A 6,721-nucleotide genomic window follows, 5' to 3' on the forward strand; every position below is an offset into this window, starting at 1 on the left:
GTATAGTCCACGCTGGGAGTACGCCCCGGCCGGTGGCGTGTTCTCAACCAGCTAGCTAGTGTTCCGGCACTAGCTAGCTGGTTGAGAACACGCCACCGGCCGGGGCGTACTCCCAGCGTGGACTATACTCACCCTGTTGGAACTCCAAATCGGAAGGATTGCAAACACCTCATCACCAAGAGTAAAAGCAGATGAAAAAGATATCGTGAGTAATGACCTTCTGATGAGTTTTATTTAGGTGCGCTAGATGCAAATCTCTTTATTTTTCTTTGTATTAATTATCACACGGGAAACTACGGGTATCCCCACTGTGCATCAAAAGCAGCACACTAATTGCCTATGTAGTACAGCGCCGTGTAAGATATACACACAGTATATACATTATATTATAGGCTTTAAGACTGTTCAATGGGAATGGTAGCGAGGCTTTAAAGAGTCACTGTCGTACTTTTATTTTTTGCAGAAATAAATAGTCCAGGCGATTTTAAGAAACTTTGTAATTGGGTTTATTAGCCAAATCTGCCATTATCTGCATGTAAAAAGCCTTTTCCCAGGTCCCCCCCTCCTTCCTCTTTTTCATCCACTCTGAAAAATCTGAAAATTGTGACTTGTTGCAGGAGACGTCCCCTGTCTGTTCTAGGGAGAGGGGAAGGGGGAGGAGGAAGGAGGGAGTTAGCCGGCAGCAGAAAGCAGATAACAGAGGATTACAGGCACAGAGCTGGGTGACAGCTGTAATCCGAGCTCAGACTGGTCACTGGTGACTGTCACAGGAGATATCCCGTGAGGGATTTGTAGATTAACTCTTTGTTGTCCTGTTTTGGTCTTTTCTTTAGCTCTCTCCATAGGAGAACAATGAAGACAGGGGGGGAGAGCTTCAAACTGCTTTTTCATGATAAAAACGCATTTGTCGGATAATAAACCCAATTACAAAGTTTCTTAAAATCGCCTGGACTATTGATTTCTGCAAAAAAAAAAATTCACGACAGTGACACTTTAAGGATGTTTGTAATAAATGTACCCCCCCCCCAAAAAAAAAAGGTTTTAGTGGAGGTCTTGCTCAGTATTACAAACCCCAGAATGCATTGCTTTCCCTTTTCATCACCCAGCTCTCCTGCTAGTTCCCCACCCAGAGCTGTTGCAGAACATTTCATTTAAACCCTTCTTGTAAATCGACATACTGTCACATCCTATTTAAACCACCGTTTTTGCTAATGGACATTTGTAGTCGGGCAATCACTGCAACTCTCATGAGCGGACCCACAACCCACTCCCAACAGTTAACCCTGTAGATGCTGTGGTCAGTGCAACCACAACAACTAGCAAGGTTTCAAAGGAAGTGCACCATTTGCGCTCTGCGAAGTGATCGCAAAATCCTGATGATAGCCATGGCAAACCTTTAAAGTCAGGGCGGAGCCTTTAAAGGAGAACTCAGTCAAAAATGAAAAATCAAGTGCGTACAGGGGGGTGCGTAAAGACAATAAAGAATCTATACCTACCCATCTTCAAGCCCCCGCAGTGCTGCATCACCATTCACAAACCCCTACTAACCTCCTGCAGCACTCGGCTCAAGAATGCCCGCTCAGTCTATCACTGACTGGCTGAGCGGCCACTTCCTTCCGTGTCGTGATGACACCGGGACACAGGAAAAACTGAAGATCAGAGGGTTAGAGCAAGGTGGTAACGTGGTGATGCGGGGAGCATGGGGATAGGTAAGTATAGATTATTATGTTCCCTCACCCCTTTGGCCGCACTTTATTTTTTATTTTCGCTAACCATCTCCTTTAAGGACTCCATCTTATAAATAGTCTCTATATAGTAAAGTTTGGTTCTATTGTTTAGTATCAAGGACCAGTGGTAATAACTATTAAAGTATAGTATTTTTATTCTTGGAGGTCTTATAAGGCGGTGTATAATCTAGGGGGAGACAATTGAGCTAGATATTTGATTTTGCAGGGGTATTTAGTATCGGGGAGATTACAATGGCTAGATGCAGGTGAAAGTTTGCAGCCTGTAAACTAACTATTTATGAAGAGATAAAAACGTGATAACCTTCCCTAATAATTAACAGATGAATAACTTGTTACACTCTTAGGCTATCTGTACATTGGACCCCACAGTCCTGCCCCCTGTTTATAGTGACAGCCCAACTGTATCCAGCCAGTGACTACTTACCTGACAAAGAATGACAGTGCAGATTATTGATACCTTTGCTTACTCATCCTACGTATTTTGGGCATGTAATATTGCAATCTATGTTGAAACTGGAAGAAATAAGGATCTGGGCTTGAACTGGCATGACATATTATGATAGTGAAATTAGTGCCCATATGCCAGATTAATAAATGCTGATGCTGCTTATCTAGATTACCTGAGCTCAGTTCTTCTGATTTAGTTGATGCTCAGCCCTCTTTTCGACTCTGGGTCCTAATGCCTGCTTGTAGTTCTGTTAGGGGGTAATTTGCAAAACAGGGTTATTATAGGGATATTGATAGGGACAGTAAGGGTCCTGTTAGACGAAGCGATTTTTAACAATTAACAATGAACAATCACAAACAAGATTGTTTATCGTTAACCTAAAATCGTTTACCATATTACATGGAAGATAGTCGTTAGTTACAATCGTTATAGAAATCGTTTACTCAGTGTGATCCCAGCAAAAGAATTAACAATGTGCAATTACAATGAACAATTAGTGAACAATATGCGGAATTACAGCGAACGATTAACAATGATTTTAGGGTCAGGTCTAAATTAACGATCAACGACACATGAACGATTTTTCAATCGTTGCCTGCAACTACACAGGACAATTATTGTTTAAATTTGAATGATATAACGAGTTTCTGCATAATAATCGTCTCTAAGGCATATTGGTGTCTATTGTTAGGTTAAAACTTTGCAGACATATCTATAGAAAGGTTTAGGGATAGCTAGTTAGGATCAGTAGATAGTTGCTGTTTGTCTTCTTCTGCCTCAATTCCTGGCTGCTACCGTCATCATTCCTTTGTGTCATCAACATTCAAATGCCTTTATCTGTTATTGAGTTACTATTCTCGTTGTTATCTTCTTAAAATAATTTATGCCTTTACATATTTGTTCTTGTAACTTCCTGCTTTTCATACTATTCAACCTTACTATAAGTCCTGGGGTTGTCTGAGTACTAAGACCCACAGTTAGGACTCAGGAAAGGCAACCGCATTAGGTGAAGCCCAGTCTTTTATAGGCCAGCATTGTTACATCTTTCTAATTTCAAATATGTATGCACTGGCCATAAATATATGATCAATAGTGGGACCCCCACCAATTACTGAAATGGGGGTCCTGAGTTTTTCCTTCTTCCCCACTACACATACAGCCACTCTGTTTAAAGTCTGTAGGTCAAATGGAGGTCCCCTGTACTCATCACACATGTCCCAGCAGTGAAGCCCCCCTAAAACATACATTCATCCCCTATCCTGTGGAAATATCTAGCTGCTTTCGGTGGGCAAAACCTCTTATTATCTAAGCAATGTGTGAAAACAACCCTATGCTCTAATAAGTGACATAGACCTTATAGAAGGTTAGGTGCTACTTGGCACCCCCATCTATGAGCCAGATTAGAAAAATACTATGTAAAAGTGGCTTCTCTTCTGGAGGACTCAAACTGTCCAGACTTAAGTTGTCAATCTAAGGGTATATGCACATGCAGTAATTCTTGCCGAAAACTCTGTGCGGAATCTGCCGCTCGTCCCTGCACTTTCCCCCATTCCTCTCCACCGGCTCCATTGACTCCATTGTATGGTCTTCTTAAAAGATGTCAGAGTTCTGGTCCAGGGCATGATTGGACCAGCCCTCTGGTATCAAGACCACACAGAACACAGACTGGTAGGGAAGGGAGATATATGGAGAAAGCAACTGTCCATCACTACTCAGGCCGCCCAGCCAATTACTGGCCGTGGCAGTGCTGGGGAGGAAACAGCGCAGGAGAAGACCGAGAGCATGGACAGGTAATGTAAACTCTTTTGGCAAAGGCTTCACGGACATCTTTAATGATGTCCGCACAGCCCTTGCTAAACGATTATAGGCCCTGTAAACCAGGGCCGTTTTAATACATTGGTGGGCCCAGTGCACAGCCCTCAAGAGTGGGCCCCCCCCTTCCCTTTCGGCACATTGTACAATGTACTGAATTTGCCCCCACACTGTATCAAGAGCCCCAATACATACAGTAGTTACCTTATAACACTATTTCCACCATACAGTGATTACATATTACCTAAAAACTGCACTAAACAAAACAGAAAGATATCACCAATGATACCATTACATAATCCCGCCACATCATGACCCCTAACACTACAACCCTATAACAGAGTGCAGTTACATCCAGTGACTCACCGGGGGCATCTTCTCCGATCAGAGTCTGTCACCTTTTCTTTTTCTCTCCATCCAGCCTGGGCCACCTTGAAGTCTTCTCCTGGCTGTGAATCTTCTCTCCAGAATCTGCTAGACAAATATTTTAGGCTCCAACACATACAGTAGTTAGGTCCCTTGTACCCCTATACAGTAGTTACACCCCTCTGTACCCCTACATAGTTACACCCCTCTGTGCCTCTATAGTTTTAAGGTGTCCCTGTAGTATATAGACCCTCATGTGCTCCTCCAGTTATATACAGCCCTCCTGTGTGCTCCCCCATTAGTATATAGCCCCCTTGTGCACTCTCCCCAGTAGTATATAGCCCCCCTGTGCTCTCCCACAATAGTATATAGCCCCCCTGTGCTCTCCCCCAATAATATTTAGCCCCCCCGTGCTCTCCCCCAATAGTATATAGCCCCCCTGTGCTCTCCAATAGTATAGAGCCCCCTGTGCTCTCCCCCAATAGTATATAGCCCCCCTGTGCTCTCCCCAATAGTATATAGCCCCCCTGTGCTCTCCCCCCAATAGTATATAGCCCCCTGTGCTCTCCCCCAATAGTATATAGCTCCCCTATGCTCTCCCACAATAGTATATAGCCCCCCTGTGCTCTACCACAATAGTATATAGCCCCCCTGTGCTCTCCCCCCAATAGTATATAGCCCCCTGTGCTCTCCCCCCAATAGTATATAGCCCCCCTGTGCTCCCCCATAGTATATAGCCCCCCATGCTCTCCCCCATAGTATATAGACCCTTGTGCTCCCCAATAGTATATAGCCCCCCGTGCTCTCCCCCATAGTATATAGACCCCTGTGCTCCCCAATAGTATATAGCCCCCTATGCTCCCCAATAGTATATAGACCCCTGTGCTCCCCAATAGTATATAGCTCCCTGTGCTCCCCAATAGTATATAGCTCCCCAATAGTATATAGCTCCCCTGTGCTCCCCCATAGTATATAGCTCCCCTGTGCTCCCTAATAGTATATAGCTCTCTAGTGCTCCGCAATAGTATATAGCTCCCCTGTGCTCCCCAATAGTATATAGCTCCCTTGTGCTCCCCAATAGTATATAGCTCCCCTGTTCTCCCCAGTAGTATATAGCCCCCTGTGCTCCCCAGTAGTATATAGCCCCCTGTGCTCCCCAGTAGTATATAGCCCCCTGTGCTCCCCCATAGTATATAGCCCCCCGTGCTCTCCCCCATAGTATATAGACCCCTGTGCTCCCCAATAGTATATAGCCCCCTATGCTCCCCAATAGTATATAGACCCCTGTGCTCCCCAATAGTATATAGCTCCCTGTGCTCCCCAATAGTATATAGCTCCCCAATAGTATATAGCTCCCCTGTGCTCCCCCATAGTATATAGCTCCCCTGTGCTCCCCAATAGTATATAGCTCTCTAGTGCTCCCCAATAGTATATAGCTCCCCTGTGCTCCCCAATAGTATATAGCTCACCTGTGCTCCCCAATAGTATATAGCTCCCCTGTGCTCCCCAGTAGTATATAGCCCCCTGTGCTCCCCAGTAGTATATAGCCCCCTGTGCTCCCCCATAGTATATATCCCCCTGTGCTCCCCAGTAGTATATAGCTCCCCTGTGCTCCCCAATAGTATATAGCTCCCCTGTGCTCCCCCATAGTATATAGCCCCCTGTGCTCCCCCATAGTATATAGCCCCTGTGCTCCCCCATAGTATATAGCCCCCTGTGCTCCCCCATAGTATATAGCCTCCTGTGCTCCCCCATAGTATATAGCCCCTGTGCTCCCCCATAGTATATAGCTCCCCTGTGCTCCCCCATAGTATATAGCTCCCCTGTGCTCCCCAATAGCATATGCGCTCCCCCTCCCATATAACATTGAAAAAAACAAACACTTTTACTCACCTAAGTCCACGCGTTCCTCTTCTCTTCCCTCCTGTGGCCGCACTTCCTGCGGTCACAAGAGGCTGCACTCCCCTTACGCTCCAGTGACGTCGGGCGCTAGAGGGAGAGTGCGGCCTCTTGTGACCGCAGGAAGTGCGACCACAAGAGTGACTGACAGGGAGCCAATGGCTTTCTCTCTCTGTCAGTATCGCTGCTGCTGAAGCGCCGCAGCAGCAGCGGGCGGGCGGGGGCAGCGGCGGACTGGGCCCTGCAGGGGGCGCCATGGAGGGGTAAGTAGATTACCCATCCATGGTGCTCCCCCCCTGACAGGCTGGTGGCCGGAGCCCTGTGCGACCGCACTGGTGGCACATAGCAATGGCCGGCCTGCTCGGGGGGGCCCCTTTAACCAGTGGGCCCGGTGCACGTGCACCATGTGCCCTCTGGTTAAAGCGGCCCTGCTGTAAACGAGCACTGA

The sequence above is a fragment of the Dendropsophus ebraccatus genome, chromosome 8 (assembly GCF_027789765.1).
Source record: "Dendropsophus ebraccatus isolate aDenEbr1 chromosome 8, aDenEbr1.pat, whole genome shotgun sequence".
Classification (NCBI taxonomy): domain Eukaryota; kingdom Metazoa; phylum Chordata; class Amphibia; order Anura; family Hylidae; genus Dendropsophus; species Dendropsophus ebraccatus.